At 45.2% G+C, this 18,808-nt stretch overlaps 1 protein-coding gene across 2 annotated transcripts in view; it reads left to right on the plus strand.

Moving 5' to 3' along the window:
* Positions 1-1,292: 1,292 nt before the first annotated feature.
* The window catches only part of LOC311144306 (sodium-dependent phosphate transporter 2-like), a 107,697-nt gene continuing 90,181 nt past the window's right edge, over positions 1,293-18,808 (plus strand). The window contains exon 1 of one of the 2 annotated variants that reach the window (XM_084180337.1): positions 1,293-1,459. The gene's annotated coding sequence lies outside the window, so the exon portion shown is untranslated. The remainder of the gene's footprint in view (positions 1,460-18,808) is intronic. The other variant, XM_084180338.1, reaches the window with a different exon arrangement.

Raw genomic sequence — 18,808 nt, forward strand, 5'->3', positions numbered from 1 at the left:
TTGCTTCCTAAGTGGACAGTTTGATTTCACAGAAGTGTGATTGACTTGGAGTTCCATTGTGTTGTTTAAGTGTTCCCTTTATTTGTTTGAGCAGTGTGTAAACAGGACAGGCAACCAAACTGAGAACCAGCACCTATTTACTTTTGGGTTTCAGGGAAAATGTATGGAGTAGAAAGTACATTCTTTTCCTTAGGAATGTAGTGGTGTAAAAGTATAAGTTGTCAAAAATATAAATAGTAAAGTGCAGATACACCCCCCCCCCCCCCCCAAAACCAAGACCATGGTGCTTGCCTACGGAGCTGTGAGGGGAACGGCACCTCCGTACCTTCAGGCTCTGATCAGTCCCTACACCCAAACGAGGGCACTGCGTTCATCCACCTCTGGCCTGCTGGCTCCCCTACCTCTGCGGAAGCATAGTTCCCGCTCAGCCCAGTCAAAACTGTTCGCTGCCCTGGCACCCCAATGGTGGAACAAGCTCCCTCACGACGCCAGGACAGCGGAGTCACTCACCACCTTCCGGAGACATTTGAAACCCCACCTCTTTAAGGAATACCTGGGATAGGATAAAGTAATCCTTCTACCCCCCCCCCCCCCCCTTACTCCAACCCCACCCCAAAATATAAAAATATTTTTAAAAAAAAGTTAAATAAAAAGAATAAAAAAAATTAAGAAAAAAATATAATACATTGTAAAGTGGTTATCCCACTGGCTATAAGGTGAATGCACCTATTTGTAAGTCGCTCTGGATAAGAGCGTCTGCTAAATGACGTAAATGTAAATGTAAAACGACTAGTAGTACTTTAAAGTATTTTTACTTAAGTATTTTACACCACTGGGTCTCAGCCTTCTCAGTGACACCCACAGATTACAATTCTAAAGAGTTTACACAAATATTAGCGTCGTAGCTCTTATTGTGGAACTTTAACTGTGGGAAATCACCTCACAATTCAGTCTGTTGTGAGTATTGCGTATTCATATTGCAATGTACAGCCTTACCAATGGATCTTGCGTCCATCAAATGGGGTAAGAATGCCCCAAACGCAATTCTGAAATCTATACATCCACAGTGCGATTTCAACAGATTTTTTTTGGTAAAATTAACAAATCAATGTCTTTTGTTGAATTTATTTAACAGCATTCTAATCTTGCTTAGCATTATCTAGTCCAATTGTGGCATGATTCCACTATTTTCATAATTTGCATCAGTTTCAATGGGGGACTTTTATTTTGATGTCAACCCGCCGCCGATTCCACTATTCTGGTCACGCTAATGTTGTTAATGACACACGTGCAGAGCAGTGGGACGTACGGGACTGAGAGGCAGGCAGAGAGTGTGTCGGAATCTGGACGTTTTCGACCGAGCTTCTAAAAGCCATCAGACGACAGCCAGACGTTTGGTTCTGGGAAAAGGAGAACGTTTCAGCGGTGGGAGAAAGGAACGGTGTCGTATTTCGCTCTTGTAAGTATATTTCTGTTGCTCTGTGTGTGCCGGATGTATCGTGTTGGTTTCTCCTAAGGGCAAATTCTCTGAATCATATCCATCCACATGGTGTACGAGGCTACTGAGCGATGCCTTCCTCGCACGCCGGAGAAAAACAGGCCTGGTAAGTGTCAACAACATTCGGGAAAAAAAATAATCATACCATTATTGGACACAATGTTGCACTAGGCTACTTGCGCATACACGGAACTAAACAATTGATACATTGGTAGAAACGTTGTTGCGACCAGGGTGAATTATGTTGGCTGTAATAGAGACACCAGCCCTACTGATAATGAAGTCTAGTCGGTGAATGGCTATAACACGTGCCTGCCTGTTTGGTTCTCGTAGCCTACTATTGTCGTTCCCGCGGCTTTCTCTTATTTTTCTCAGTCGGATGGATATAGGTTGCTGCCTGCTACTGTTGTGCTTTAGGCTACTCATATCCTCTTGTCTAAACTAGCTTTACTAAACGATACACAAATGGCGACTGGGGAGATTTGGAGTTGCCTTAGTCATTGGCTGGTAGGCTACGTAACGGCTCACGGTTGTGCGAGTAGCCTTGATTTCCAGAGTGGAGGAGATCTGTTGTCGAAATTAGCTTTCAGCGTTTATGTGGCGATGCTCTGTCTCCATTCGACGGTCAGGGGGTCAACTGGGCCAGTACTGGGCTCCTCGGAGTGGAGATAGCCCAGCGTTTCCCAAACTCGGTCCTCAGGACCCCGAGGGGTGCATTATTGGTTCTTGCCCAAACACTACACAGCTGATTTCAAATGAGCAAAGCTTGACGATTAGTTGATTATTTGAATCAGCTGTGTAGTGCTAGGACAAAAACCAAAACGTGCACCCCTTGGGGTCCCGAGGACCGAGTTTGGGAAACGCTGCCGGATAGCCTATCTCCAAATGTGGTTGACACATCTGTGCATGCCTCAAATCACTGCCCCAGTCCGGCCTGTCTCTCTGCCTGTGCCATCATTTGACGCTGCCTTTGCGAGGTACAGACCTTGTCACGGGATCTCTATCTCTGCAGGGCCACTAGGGTCCTTATGGTATATTCTATTGGAGGGATCTACTAGACTGTAGTGATGGATGTAGCAATAAGACAACATAGTGTGGTGAGTTAACGGTTCAACTGGGAATGATGCGATAGGGAGAGAGAAGAGAATGCTACGATAGAGAGAGAGAGGGAGGGAATGATATGATAGAGGAAGAGAGAGAGACGATAGAAAGACGATAGAGAGACGAGAGAGAGAGACACGATAGAGAGAGACACGATAGAGGAAGGGAGGGAATGATACGATGGAGAGAGGAGAGAGGGAGGGAATGATACGATGGAGAGAAGGAGGGAATAATACGATGGAGAGAGGAGAAAGGGAGGGAATGATACGATGGAGAGAGGAGAGAGGGAGGGAATAATACGATGGAGAGAGGAGAAAGGGAGGGAATGATACGATGGAGAGAAAGGAGAGAGGGAGAGGAATGATACGATGGAGAGAGGGAGGGAATGATATGAAAGAGAGGAGAGAGAGAATGATACAATGGACAGAGAGGAGAGAGAAGGAGGGAATGATACGATGGAGAGAGGAGAGAGGGAGGGAATGATACGATGGAGAGAGGAGAGAGAGGGAGGAAATTATACGATAGAGAGGGAGGGAATGATATGATAGAGAGAGGGAGGGAATGATACGATAGAGAGAGGGAGGGAATGATACGATAGAGAGAGAGGAGAGAGGGAGGGAATGATATGATAGAGGAGAGAGGGAGGGAATGATACGAGAGAGAGAGGGAGGGAATGATACGATACAGAGAGGAGAGAGGGGGAGGGAATGATACGATAGAGGAGAGAGAGAGGGAGGGAATGAAACGATAGAGGGAAGGAATGATACGAGAGAGAGAGCTAATATTAGGATAAAAGCCTTTGCTAAATGGCATTTATCATTATTATATTTATATTACCCTAATAAGGTTTATCTCCCGAGTGGCGCAGTGGTCTAAGGCACTGCATCGCAGTGCTAGCTGTGCCACTGGTTCGAATCCAGGCTCTGTCGTAGCTGGCCATGACCGGGAGACCCATGGGGCGGCGCACAATTGGCCCAGCGTCGTCCAGGGTAGGGGAGGGAATGGCCAGCAGGGATGTAGCTCAGTTGGTAGAGCATGGCGTTTGCAACGCCAGGGTTGTGGGTTCGATTCCCACGGGGGGCCAGTATGAAAAATAAAAAATGTATCACTCACTAACTGTAAGTCGCTCTGGATAAGAGCGTCTGCTAAATGACTAAAATGTAATGTAAAAATGTTTAGAAATGTTTGTAAAGGTGTGGTGTGTATTTTAGCCTGTTTATAGAGAGCTGCCCGAGGAAGACTCTAGAAGTCGAAACGCGTTGCAGTTGTGCGTCCTGATGTATTATTTTGTAAATATTTTCTGTTAATAGTTCACAAAAGTTTATTGCAATGTAATGGCCGCCTACTTGTCTTCTTTCTCCTACTCAAGAGAGCAGCGGCGTCTTTTTGTTGGCACTAATTCCGCCATGGCTCGTTGGCACTAATGCCGCCATGGCTCGTTGGTCAAAGCCTATGGGGAAATGTTATGTTTTATATTTACCACAGATTCTCAATTGGATTGAGGTCTGGGCTTTAACTAGGCCATTCCAAGACATTTAAATGTTTCCCCTTAAACCACTGGAGTGTTGCTTTAGCAGTATGCTTAGGGTCATTGTCCTGCTGGAAGGAGAACCTCCGTCCCAGTCTCAAATCTCTGGAAGACTGAAACAGGTTTCCCTCAAGAATTTCCCTGTATTTAGCGCCATCCATCATTCCTTCAATTCTGACCAGTTTCCCAGTCCCTGCCGATGGAAAAACATCCCCATAGCATGATGTTCTCGGGGTGATGAGAGGCGTTGGGTTTGCGCCAGACATAGCGTTTTCCTTGATGGCCAAAAAGCTAAATGTTAGTCTCATCTGACCAGAGTACCTCCTTCCATATGTTTGGGGAGTCTCCCACATGCCTTTTGGCGAACACCAAATGTGTTTGCATAATTTTTTTCTTTAAGCAATGTCTTTTTTCTGGCCACTCTTCCATAAATCCCAGCTCTGTGGAGTGTACGGCTTAAAGTGGTCCTTTGGACAGATACTCCAATCTCCGCTGTGGCGCTTTGCAGCTCCTTCAGTGTTATCTTTGGTCTCTTTGTTGCCTCTCTGATTAATGCCCTCCTTGCCTGGTCCATGAGTTTTGGTGGGCGGCCCTCTCTTGGCAGGTTTGTTGTGGTGCCATATTCTTTCCATTTTTTAAATAATGGATTTAATGGTGCTCCGTGGGATGTTCAAAGTTTCTGATATTTTTTTATAACCCAACCCTGATCTGTACTTCTCCACAACTTTGTCCCTGACCTGTTTGGAAAGCTCCTTGGTCTTCATGGTGCCGCTTGCTTGGTGGTGCCCCTTGCTTGGTGGTGTTGCAGACTCTGGGGCCTTTCAGAACAGGTGTATATATACTGAGATCATGTGACAGACCATTTGACACTTATATTGCACACAGGTGGACTTTATTTAACTAATTATGTGACTTCTTAAGGTAATTGGTTGCACCAGATCCTATTTAGGGGTTTCATAGCAAAGGGGGTGAATACATATGCACGCACCACTGTTCCGTTATTTATTTGTTTGAATTTTTTTAAACACGTAATTTTTTTCATTTCACTTCACCAATTTGGACTATTTTGTGTATGTCCATTAAATGAAATCCAAATAAAAATCAGGTTGTAATGCAACAAAATAGGAAAAACACCAAGGGGGATGAATACTTTTGCAAGGCACTGTAGATTGTTTCTCAACAGGGAATCCATGTTTACTTGACAGAACACAACCTTTTTTCTTGCCACAATAAATTGAAAGACTTGACTAGTTTTTCTGACTAGATTACTAATCTACCGCATTCCCTCAAAGTCCCACCCACAGTGATTGATTGACAGATCTGAAACCCTACCGACTCTGTGACTCCTAAACATTCTGCCGCTGCCCTGACGATCCCACCCACAGTGATTGATTGACAGGCCAAACTGTTAAAGCGAGAGTTCACCCATTGCTTTCCTTTACCCTAAGTGTCCACAGCAGCTGAGCCAATAAAATACATAGTTTGAAGAACAAACATCCTGCAGTAAAGGTTAAAGGTTATCTTACATAGAAATAGTCCTGATCACATAGGCCTAGGCCTAGAACAGTGGTTCCCAACCAGGGGTACTAGGACACCTGAGGGTACACGGCCTATCCACAGGGGGTACTTGAGAAGACTCATGAGGCCATAGGCCTACTTGTAAAATGCACAAGAGGCGGTGCTTCAGGGGTACTCCGGGCAGAGCAACGTTCAGTTGGTGGTACGGTAACCGAAAGAGGTTGGGAACCGCTGGCCTAGACAATATCCAAAACAACTCACAACACACCGAATTCATTCGTTTTCAGTCATTTTTTAATTGTAATTGTCTTGTCTTTTCTACTCAATACCACAACTCATTTGACCAATCCGGGAGGTAAAGTCGTTTAAAGTATTCGTTAATTTAACTGTGTATTCATGGGTGGAATCAAGGCATTAGAATGAACCAGAGGCCACCAAAATAGAGCTTGTTCAGCAAATGTCTTGGGTTTGACCCAGTTAAATTACCTGTAGCTATGGCTAGGCCTTTTCCCCAGTGTTCTGGTTTTGGCCTGGACTTTCAAAAGCTGCTTTTACCGTCACTCTGCTCTAGTTCTGGCTCCAGGTCCTTTAGCTGGTTCTGGTCTTGGCCCAGTTACCCGTGGCCAGGTTGTCATTAGCCCTGATTCTGTGTTCCTTCCTGGTAGAATGTGTATCAAAGCATTGTGACACACAGTGTCTGTCTGTTCTCGTGCCCTCCTGTAAACTATGCTAATGACTATGGGGCTTAGCATACCAACCAACTATGAGCTACTGTGATTGTAGCTACGGACAGATCCGACCCCCCCCCCCCCCCCACCCTCGGCCTCAGCCTCACTCTCCAACCCACTGGATAGGTTTACACTGAGTCACACAGCCTGCCGGACTTGTTCATCTGGTATTGAGTTATTGTATTGTCGCTGATGGCCATGTAGTCATTTAGGTGCAGAGAGAGAGGATTGCTGGGGAAAGATTGGGATGTAAAACCAATCAACCAACCCTGTTCCAGAAACAAGGCCAAACCGTAACCCCTACCCCTTTTAGAGCAGGGCTTTCCAACCCTGTTCCAGAAACAAGGCCAAACCGTAACCCCTACCCCTTTTAGAGCAGGGCTTTCCAACCCTGTTCCAGAAACAAGGCCAAACCGTAACCCCTACCCCTTTTAGAGCAGGGCTTTCCAACCCTGTTCCAGAAACAAGGCCAAACCGTAACCCCTACCCCTTTTAGAGCAGGGCTTTCCAACCCTGTTCCTGGAGAGCTACCGTCCTGTAGGTTTTCGCTCCAACCCCAGTTGTAACTAACCTGATTCATCTTATCAACTAGCTCATTATTAGATCAGATGCTCTAGATTAGGGTTGGAGTGAAAACCTACACGATGGTAGCGCTCAAGGAACAGGGTTGGAGTGAAAACCTACACGATGGTAGCGCTCAAGGAACAGTGTTGGAGGGAAAACCTACACGATGGTAGCGCTCAAGGAACAGGGTTGGAGTGAAAACCTATACGATGGTAGCGCTCAAGGAACAGGGTTGGAGAGAACCTACACGATGGTAGCGCTCAAGGAACAGGGTTGGAGAGAACCTACACGATGGTAGCGCTCAAGGAACAGGGTTGGAGGGAAAACCTACACGATGGTAGCGCTCAAGGACCAGTGTTGGAGTGAAAACCTACACGATGGTAGCGCTCAAGGAACAGGGTTGGAGTGAAAACCTACACGATGGTAGCGCTCAAGGACCAGTGTTGGAGTGAAAACCTACACGATGGTAGCGCTCAAGGACCAGTGTTGGAGAGCCTTACCCTAGAGTCTAGAGATCTGAGAGGATTGAACAGTTGTGAGCAATGTGGCAAAACATTCCACCTAGCCTATCAGAGGGCAAGGTGCCCATGCAGCCAATCAGTGTAGCTTGTAGCTCAGGCCAGCCTATCATGGCAGCTTGTAGCTCAGGCTAGCCAATCAGTGTAGCTTGTAAGCTCAGGCCAGCCCTTGTGAACCAGGAAGTGGTCAGAGTGGGAGGATAGGTGTGAGAACACTTGACTGTAGCAGCAGAGACCAGTACAGTGTGAAGCTGGGCAAGAAACTGCTTCTCCAATAGAAATCCCCGATCACACTTGTAGGTGATGTCATGGCTACATTGGCTAGCTAAGTTCATTGCGTAGAAACGCGTCATCGGCTCTAACGGTCGTCTCACGCCGAACTGCGTATGTGCAGGCCGTCAAATCAAAGGCAGTCCTTCGATTATAAAGTAGTTTTTGACAGAAAATGAAAACGTGTCAGTTTGTCACTTTCACGAGGTTGGCCTAATAACATGTTCAACTATTTAAGACGTTGGCTCCAATCTAGGTTGTGTCTTTTTAGATTTGGAGAATATTAACAACCTAAGGAAGAATTTAACTTCTCTCATTGACTTCTCAAACCCCGGCCTGGTCTGCTTGGTCTGTTTCGCAAGCGTTTTCTCTAGGTCTCACGATGTTGCGCCTCTGGGTTTAGAAACTCTGTGGTAGTAGGCTGGGAGAGGTTGGGCTGTTTAAACAGGTGTGTGTGTGTGTGTGTGTTTCTCAATAGGTTCAGAGAGGCTACAGAGGTAGATTTAAAGGGATACTTCAGTCAGATGAACTCGTGGATACCATTTTTATGTCTCTGCATCCAGTATAAAGGAAGTTAGTGGTAGTTTTGCAAGCCAACGCTAACTAGTGTTACCACATACTTCCAGTCATTGCGCTAATGCTAGTTAGCAGTTGCGTGAGCAACTTTCTTCAAACTGCACGCAGAGACATAAAAATGGTGTCCACGAGTTAATCTGACACTGGGGAAGCAGATAAGGGGCTTCATTGCCAAAATCCTGAAATATCCCTTTAAGGGTGTGTGAAGAATGTGAGGCCTGAGTGAAGGAGTAGGTGTGTGTGTGTTCATATTGTGCATTCTTGAGTGTATTAGTGTGGATGTGTGAATACGTGTGTAAAGCAGCAGCAGGATCCATGTAAGGAGGAGGAGGACAGACAGGCTGGACAGACAGGCTGGACGGACAGACAGGCTGGACAGACAGGCTGGACAGGCTGGACAGACGGACAGGCTGGACAGACGGACAGGCTGGACAGACAGACAGGCTGGACAGACAGGCTGGACAGACAGGCTGGACAGACAGGCTGGACAGACAGACAGGCTGGACAGACAGACAGGCTGGACAGACAGGCAGGCAGGCAGGCAGCCTGGGCAGACAGACAGGCAGGCAGGCAGGCAGCCTGGGCAGACAGACAGGCAGGCAGGCAGCCTGGGCAGGCAGGCAGCCTGGGCAGACAGACAGGTTGGACAGACAGGCTGGACAGACAGGCAGGCTGGACAGACAGGCTGGACAGACAGGCAGGCTGGACAGACAGGCTGGACAGACAGACAGGCAGGCAGGTTGGACAGACAGGCAGGCAGGTTGGACAGACAGGCAGGCAGGCTGGACAGATAGATAGACAGGCAGGCAGGCTGGACAGACAGGCTGGACAGACAGTTCTGGTTGGCCTCATGTGACACGGCTATTTCTAGACCCATCTCCCTCCTCTCCTTCTCCCCCCTCACCCTGTAGCTATGGAGCAAACCGCAGATATGTTCCACCTCTGGGCGGGGCGGGGCATGGCTGTCGGATATCTGCTGTTTGCTCCTCTGGTGGCATGCATCTGTTCTATGGTGTAATTGTTAGGGCTTGTTGTAATCGTTAGGGCTTGGTGTAATCGTTAGGGCTTGGTGTAATCGTTAGGGCTTGGGGTAATCTTTAGGGCTTGGGGTAATCTTTAGGGCTTGGGATAATCTTTAGGGTAATCGTTAGGGCTTGGGGTAATCTTTAGGGCTTGGGATAATCGTTAGGGTAATCTTTAGGGCTTGGGGTAATCTTTAGGGCTTGGGGTAATCTTTAGGGCTTGGGATAATCGTTAGGGTAATCTTTAGGGCTTGGGGTAATCGTTAGGGTAATCTTTAGGGCTTGGGGTAATCGTTAGGGTAATCTTTAGGGCTTGGGGTAATCGTTAGGGTAATCTTTAGGGCTTGGTGTAATCGTTAGGGTAATCTTTAGGGCTTGGTGTAATTGTTAGGGTAATCGTTAGGGCTTGGGATAATCGTTAGGGCTTGGGGTAATCTTTAGGGCTTGGGGTAATCGTTAGGGTAATCTTTAGGGCTTGGGGTAATCGTTAGGGTAATCTTTAGGGCTTGGTGTAATTGTTAGGGTAATCTTTAGGGCTTGGGGTAATCGTTAGGGTAATCGTTAGGGCTTGGGGTAATCTTTAGGGCTTGGGGTAATCGTTAGGGTAATCTTTAGGGCTTGGGGTAATCGTTAGGGTAATCTTTAGGGCTTGGGGTAATCGTTAGGGTAATCTTTAGGGCTTGGGGTAATCGTTAGGGTAATCTTTAGGGCTTGGGGTAATCGTTATGGTAATCTTTAGGGCTTGGTGTAATCGTTAGGGTAATCTTTAGGGCTTGGGGTAATCGTTAGGGTAATCGTTAGGGCTTGGGGTAATCGTTAGGGTAATCGTTAGGGCTTGGGGTAATCTTTAGGGCTTGGGATAATCGTTATGGTAATCTTTAGGGCTTGGGATAATCGTTAGGGTAATCTTTAGGGCTTGGTGTAATCGTTAGGGTAATCTTTAGGGCTTGGTGTAATTGTTAGGGTAATCTTTAGGGCTTGGGGTAATCGTTAGGGTAATCTTTAGGGCTTGGGGTAATCGTTAGGGTAATCGTTAGGGCTTGGGATAATCGTTAGGGCTTGGTGTAATCGTTAGGGTAATCTTTAAGGCTTGGGATAATCGTTAGGGTAATCTTTAGGGCTTGGGGTAATCATTAGGGTAATCGTTAGGGCTTGGTGTAATCATTAGGGCTTGGTGTAATTGTTAGGGTAATCTTTAGGGCTTGGAATAATCGTTAGGGTAATCTCTAGGGCTTCGTGTAATCGTTAGGGTAATCTTCAGGGCTTGGTGTAATCGTTAGGGTAATCTTTAGGGCTTGGGGTAATCGTTAGGGTAATCTTTAGGGCTTGGGGTAATCGTTAGGGTAATCGTTAGGGCTTGGGTGGTGGGTAGGTGACATGTAAAGGAACACACACACTCTACCCCCAAGCCATTAGATGAATGCCATCACTGATAGTCCTTGTGCTAGCAATGCCAAGGTTGTGGGTTCAATTCCCGTAGGGATCACATACTGAAAATGTAAAGTAAAATGCCAAACTAAGCTGAGTTGAGCTGTGCCAAGCTGTACAGAGCTGGACTGGTGACGTATCCACCATAGTTGCTGGAGCTCTGCTGAAGAGGACAATGTGAAAAGAAAATGTCTGAGCCAGCACAGTACAGTTCGGGTCAGCATGGTAGTTAGAAAATGGTCTCTTGGATTCATTCTTGGCAAAAATGACACTTCCAGTGGAGCAGGTCTGATAGGCTGAAGCGGTCAGCAGCAGGTCTGATAGGCTGAAGGAGTCAGCAGCAGGTCTGATAGGCTGAAGGAGTCAGCAGCAGGTCTGATAGGCTGAAGGAGTCAGCAGCAGGTCTGATAGGCTGAAGCGGTCAGCAGCAGGTCTGATAGGCTGAAGGAGTCAGCAGCAGGTCTGATAGGCTGAAGCGGTCAGCAGCAGGTCTGATAGGCTGAAGCAGTCAGCAGCAGGTCTGATAGGCTGAAGCAGTCACCAGCAGGTCTGATAGGCTGAAGCAGTCAGCAGCAGGTCTGATAGGCTGAAGGAGTCAGCAGCAGGTCTGATAGGCTGAAGCAGTCACCAGCAGGTCTGATAGGCTGAAGCAGTCAGCAGCAGGTCTGATAGGCTGAAGGAGTCAGCAGCAGGTCTGATAGGCTGAAGCAGTCAGCAGCAGGTCTGATAGGCTGAAGCAGTCAGTCTGATACTATGGTGTGTGACTGTAGGGTAAAGGTCACACACACGGTGAAAGGTCAGTGATGTAATGGTGGGCGAGAGTAGTCTTTCCTCTGGGGTCCCTCTCTTACCAGGTGGTGACGTCTTTACATTCCAGCCCTGTCATTGGCTCACAGTGACCCCATGTCCCCTTCCAGAAACAACCCCTGGCATAGCCCCTAGGCCCTCCCCCTAAGCACGTCGCTCTGATGGGACTGGATAGGTGAAAGCAACATGGCACAAATTGAACGTTTTTATATCTGTGCCCTCTACTGGTGTGGCCGGTTGATGATGATGTGCTGAGAGAAAGGAGGAAATGATTTGACCCTTCAGGATTATGGGTTGATCTCTGGAAAATCCCCTCTCCTCACTGTCATCCCTCCTCACCCCTCCTCTCCATGTCACTTCTCCTCTCCTTCACCCCTTTCCTCCCCTGTCCTCCTCCTCACCCCTTCTCTCCCTTCCTCCTCCACCCTCTCCTCACCCCCCCCCCCCCATGTCACCGGAACACAGGCAGACCACCTGTCACAAAGACTAGTCCTCACAGTCAAGCCTGCTGCGAAAGTACTGTGATAAACACACACACACACTGACACTGTTTTAAATACCCAGCAAGAACCTCAGTCTGAACAAGTTACATCATAATATTAATCTTCTTTCTATCAGCTGATATTAAAAAAAAGTCACAATTAATCCATGTCACACTTTGAGGGGCCTAAAAATCCCTGGAAACATGCCGATTGTATTTACATTATATATATATATATATAGTGGGGGAAAAAAGTATTTAGTCAGCAACCAATTGTGCAAGTTTTCCCACTTAAAAAGATGAGAGGCCTGTAATTTTCATCATAGGTACACGTCAACTATGACAGACAAATTGAGGAGGAAACATCCAGAAAATCACATTGTAGGATTTTTAATGAATTTATTTGCAAATTATGGTGGAAAATAAGTATTTGGTCACCTACAAACAAGCAAGATTTCTGGCTCTCACAGACCTGTAACTTCTTCTTTAAGAGGCTCCTCTGTCCTCCACTCGTTACTTGTATTAATGGCACCTGTTTGAACTTGTTATCAGTATAAAAGACACCTGTCCACAACCTCAAACAGTCACACTCCAAACTCCACTATGGCCAAGACCAAAGAGCTGTCAAAGGACACCAGAAACAAAATTGTAGACCTGCACCAGGCTGGGAAGACTGAATCTGCAATAGGTAAGCAGCTTGGTTTGAAGAAATCAACTGTGGGAGCAATTATTAGCAAATGGAAGACATACAAGACCACTGATAATCTCCCTCGATCTGGGGCTCCACGCAAGATCTCACCCCGTGGGGTCAAAATGATCACAAGAACGGTGAGCAAAAATCCCAGAACCACACGGGGGGACCTAGTGAATGACCTGCAGAGAGCTGGGACCAAAGTAACAAAGCCTACCATCAGTAACACACTACGCCGCCAGGGACTCAAATCCTGCAGTGCCAGACGTGTCGCCCTGCTTAAGCAAGTACATGTCCAGGCCCGTCTGAAGTTTGCTAGAGGGCATTTGGATGATCCAGAAGAGGATTGGGAGAATGTCATATGGTCAGATGAAACCAAAATAGAACTTTTTGGTAAAAACTCAACTCGTCGTGTTTGGAGGACAAAGAATGCTGAGTTGCATCGAAAGAACACCATACCTACTGTGAAGCATGGGGGTGGAAACATCATGCTTTGGGGCTATTTTTCTGCAAAGGGACCAGGACGACTGATCCGTGTAAAGGAAAGAATGAATGGGGCCATGTATCGTGAGATTTTGAGTGAAAACCTCCTTCCATCAGCAAGGGCATTGAAGATGAAACGTGGCTGGGTCTTTCAGCATGACAATGATCCCAAACACACCGCCCGGGCAACGAAGGAGTGGCTTCGTAAGAAGCATTTCAAGGTCCTGGAGTGGCCTAGCCAGTCTCCAGATCTCAACCCCATAGAAAATCTTTGGAGGGAGTTGAAAGTCTGTGTTGCCCAGCGACAGCCCCAAAACATCACTGCTCTAGATGAGATCTGTAAGGAGGAATGGGCCAAAATACCAGCAACAGTGTGTGAAAACCTTGTGAAGACTTACAGAAAACGTTTCACCTGTGTCATTGCCAACAAAGGGTATGTAACAAAGTATTGAGAAACTTTTGTTATTGACCAAATACTTATTTTCCACCATAACTTGCAAATAAATTCATTAAAAATCTTACAATGTGATTTTCTGGAAAAAAAACTATCATTTTGTCTGTCATAGTTGACGTGTACCTATGATGAAAATTACAGACCTCTCTCATCTTTTTAAGTGGGAGAACTTGCACAATTGGTGGCTGACTAAATACTTTTTTTCCCCCACTGTATATATTACCATTATATAAATATATTACCATTATATAAATATATTTATTTACATTTTATAGATATGTTTACATTGTATAGATATTTCAGAAATGGCGACCTCTGGGGTAAGACAATATACATATAATTGCCCTCTCGCTGCGTGAAGCCACATTCTCCACCCCCTGTTGTTGACTAACCAATGTGGTGCCTGCCATAGTTGTATATAATTCATCATGTATTGTGTTTATTTCTATGGTTATGCTGTTCTGAGTGTACTGTTTTAATTCTCTGGTTATGAGTGTTATTTGCTCTATCTAGGCCTCAGAGGGCTTGTTATTTTCTACTTGAATCTTTACAGGAGTAGAAGAGCTGTCAGTTATCCCGTTTAGTGAGTCAGTCATCATGTTAGTGAGTCCGCTTCGTCTGTGTCGTGTGAGAAGCTGAGGGCCCTGACTGGATTGTGTGTGTGTGTGTGTGTGTGGTGACAGGAATCAGATTGATTGTTGGTTCTAGGGCTGTATCCGACAAAAGAAAATAATTGTTGACCAAGAGTCGTCTGTTCTTTCGACCAATCAACTTGTTGAATTTTTTTAATGTATTTTTCCATATGTTTTAATAAAATCCACTATACATTGATCAACTATACAGTGCATTCGGAAAGTATTCAGACCCCTTGAATATTTCCACGTTTTGTTACGTTACAACCTTATTCTAAAATGGATTAAATTGTTTCTCCCCCTCATCAATCTGCACACGATACCCCATAATGACAAAGCAAAAATAGGTTTTTAGAATTTTGTGCAAAACAAGTATTCAGACCCTTTACTCAGTACTTTGTTTAAGCACCTTTGGCAGCGATTACAGCCTCAAGTCTTCTTGGGTAAGACGCTACAAGCTTGGCACACCTGTATTTGGGGAGTTTCTCCAATTATTCTCTGCAGATCCTCTCAAGCTCTGTCAGGTTGGATGGGGAGCGTCACTGCACAGCTATTTTCAGGTCTCTCCAGAGATGTTTGATCGGGTTCAAGCCCGGGCTCTGGCTGGGCCACTTAAGGACATTCAGAGACTTGTCCCGAAGCCACTGCTGCGTTGTCTTGTCTGTGTGCTTAGGGTCGTTGTCCTGTTGGAAGGTGAACCTTCGCCCCAGTCTGAGGTCCTGAGCGCTCTGGAGCAGGTGTACATCAAGGATCTCTCTGTGCTCTGTTCATCTTTCCCTCAATCCTGACTAGTCTCCCAGTTCCTGCTGCTGAAAAACATCCTCACAGCATGATGCTGCCACCACCATGCTTCACCGTAGGGATGGTGCCAGGTTTCCTCCAGACGTGACGCTTGGCATTCAGGCCAAAGAGTTCAATCTTGGTTTCATCAGACCAGAGAATCTTTTATCTCATGGTCTGAGAGTCCTTTAGGTGCCTTTTGGCAAACTCCAAGCGGACTGTCATGTGCCTTTTACTGAGGAGTGGCTTCCGTCTGGCCACTCTACCATAAAGGCCTGATTTGGTGGAGATGGTTGTCCTTCTGGAAGGTTCTCCCATCTCCACAGAGGAACTCTGGCGCTCTGTCAGTGACCATTGGGTTCTTGGTCACCTCCCTGACCAAGACCCTTCTCCCCCGATTGCTCAGTTGGTCCGGGCGGCCAGCTCTAGGAAGAGTCTTGGTGGTTCCAAACTTCTTCCATTTAAGAATGATGGAGGCCACTGTGTTCTTGAGGACCTTCAATGCTGCAGAAATGTTTTGGTACCCTTCCCCAGATCTACACCTCGACACAATCCTGTCTCGGAGCTCTACGGACAATTCCCTTCGACCTCATGGCTTGGTTTTTGCTCTGACATACACTGTGGGACCTTATATAGACAGGTGTGTGCCTTTCCAAATCATGTCCAATCAATTGAATTTACCACAGGTGGACTCCAATCAAGTTGTAGAAACATCTCAAGGCTGATCAATGGAAACAGGATGCACCTGAGCTCAATTTCGAGTCTCATAGCAAAGAGTCTGAATACTTATGTAAATAGGGTATTTTTATGTATTTTTTAATTTTAAAAAATTAACCTGTTTTCGCTTTGTCGTTATGGGGTATTGTGTGTAAATTATTGATTCCATTTTAGAATAAGGCTGTAACATAACACAATGTGGAAAAAGTCAAGGAGTCTGAATACTTTTCAAATGCACTGTATGTATGCTACTGAGCTTGTCTTATGCTTTAAGCACACTGTGATTTAAATAATTAAAGAAACATGGACGTCACCAGGATCTGGCTTTTTGGGGCTTAAGCTGCAAATCATTTTTGAATCTTTTGCGCTGCTGCAATGGTAGTCAACTGAGTGCGCCACTTAGTTCACAGAGCTGTGGTTACGTGAAACTCCCGAAGTCATCCAACCGTTATAATCAGGTGCTGCTGGAACGACGCGCCGCCACTTCTCAGAATGGTGCTGCAGTATATCTCGCAAGATCACTTAATGATCTTGACGGGGGCGGCAGGTAGCTTAGTGGTTAAGAGCGTAGTGCCAGTAACCGAAAGGTCGCTGGTTCTAATCCCCGAGCCGACTAGGTGAAAAATCTGTTGATGTGCCCTTGAGCAAGGCACTTAACCCTAATTGCTCCTGTAAGTCGCTCTGGATAAGAGTGTCTGCTAAATGACTAAAATGTAAAAAATGTAAAATGTAATGATTAATTACTTAATGATTAATTAATTAGTGTTCTACAAACCGATTATAATGATAATGTCAGAAAATAAAAAAACACAATAATAAAAACATAATTTATGACAATTTTAGGATAAATGTGCTGAAATGTTGCATTTTTTTTTTCTCATGCTGTGTTTAACTCCATTTGCTTTAAAATGTGATTAGTTAGGCCGGTTAGCCACCTTTACATCATTCAAGAAGATCGAAATGTATATTCCCATGAAACTGATTGTGATCAATCACCCGACCGCAACCCAATTTGAGATGGTTTGGGATGAGTCGGACCGCGGAGTGAAGGAAAAGCAGCCAACAAGAGCTCAGCATATGTGGGAACTCCTTCAAGAATGTTGGAAAAGCATTCCAGGTGAAGCTGGTTGAGAGAATGCCAAGAGTGTGCAAAGCTGTCATCAAGACAAAGGGTGGCTACTTTGAAGAATCTAAAATATATTTGGATTTGTTTAACACTTTTTTTTCGTTACTACATGATTCCATGTGTGTTATTGCATAGTTTTAATATCTTCACTGTTATTCTAGAAGGTAGAACATAGTAAAAATAAAGAAACTGTTGAATGAGTAGGTGTGTCCAAACTTTTGACTTGTACTGTACGTACGGTCACTGTGGGGATGACGTCATCGATGCACTTATTGATGAAGCCAGTGACTGATGTGGTGTACTCATCAATGCCATCGGAAGAATCCCGGAACATATTCCTGTCTGTGCTATCAAAACAGTCCTGTAGCTTAGCATCTGCGTCATCTGACCAATTCTGTATTGAGGTAGGCCAAATTTGGTGTTTTTAGGATTTAAAGAAATATAAAGCAAAGGAGGGTGGCTATTTGTCAAATCTCAAATATATTTTGATTTGTTTAACACTTGTTTTGGTTACTACATGATTCCATATGTGTTATTTCATAGTTTTGATGTCTTCACTATTATTCTACAATGTAAAAAAAATAGTGGAGAAAAAAAACCCAACCTTGATTGAGTAGGTGTCCAAACTTTTGACTGGTTGTGTACATCATTACTCCTGTCTCTATAAAGAATGAAATAATTAAATAATACACCAGGATAATTTAGACACAGAGGATCAGTAGCTTATTTTTTTTAAAATGCTGTAGATTGTGTTTTGTCTCGTTTATTATGGGAATCCTGGCAAATATAAAACAGCTGATTGTTGAGTTGTGGCTGTCAATAAACAGCAGGAGGCAGCTAGAAAGTATTTTGCAATATTTCAAAATAAAAGTGCGGCTATAATCTGTTTTGAATAGGTGAGGGCCACTGGAAAGTTAGTGGACTATAATTTCCTCCTCGTATTGTAGGCCTAAAATCTGTGCATCCACTCTTTTCATTGGCCTATGCTATGGGTTGCATTTAAGACATGGGTCGTTGGTTTTATGGATCTCTCAGTATGTACATGTCAGAGTAGCTTGTCATTTTGATAATTTGTGTGGTATAAAAAAACATTATTGTAATGTCTCCAGTCATGTCAAATTTAAGAAGAGTTGCAGGAAATTATTTTAGAAAAGGCCCTTTTTTTTGTTTTTTCTCGGACCCACAAACCCCCCAGCCCCTGGTGTTCAGGACTGAGCCCCGAATGTTATGAAACTGGTGATGGCCCTGTTAAGACACACAAATTAAGACACACAAGTGACTCAAGAGGGAGTCAGAGATAGCCTAACCAGAAAAAAAAAAAAGCCTGTTCCGAACCACCCCCTCCCGCTGCTGCTGGGCCCTCAGTATCCCACGCCAGTGAGCCCCTTGACAAACGCCGCTGTAGGCTATTTGTGCAAGGGATAAGAAGTAATCAGGTAGGCCTATTTTCGGACGTTTCCACCGGATCAGCATGACATTTTATTTTTTCTCCCTTTCACACCGAGTTATCGAAAGGGAGAGCGCTGGAAAGATTTTTCAAATAGGCTACGGTGAGGAACTATTGTCATTCTCAATGGATGTTAAAAACAGACTTTGGTTACTTGCTGTTACTTTGAGAAGCTCCACCGCTCATTAGTGGTGGTGAGTTAAGACAATCAGAAATACCATCAGATCCCCATTTATAAGCCTACAGTTGCGCGCAGGCCGGGTAGCCTATAGGCCTACTTCTATGCGTAATCAGGTGCACGTCCTTACTCAACATTGACAGGAGCGCTCCAAAGAATAAAATCAGAATAAATTGACAACTTTTATAAATGTTATGAAATAAACCTAAACTCGTTTCTTACAAGTGTAGCCAAGGTTGTGCGCTCTGCAAGCAAACAACG

Source organism: Coregonus lavaretus (genome assembly GCF_964263955.1).
Source record: "Coregonus lavaretus genome assembly, chromosome: 17".
In the NCBI taxonomy this organism is placed as follows: Eukaryota; Metazoa; Chordata; class Actinopteri; order Salmoniformes; family Salmonidae; genus Coregonus; species Coregonus lavaretus.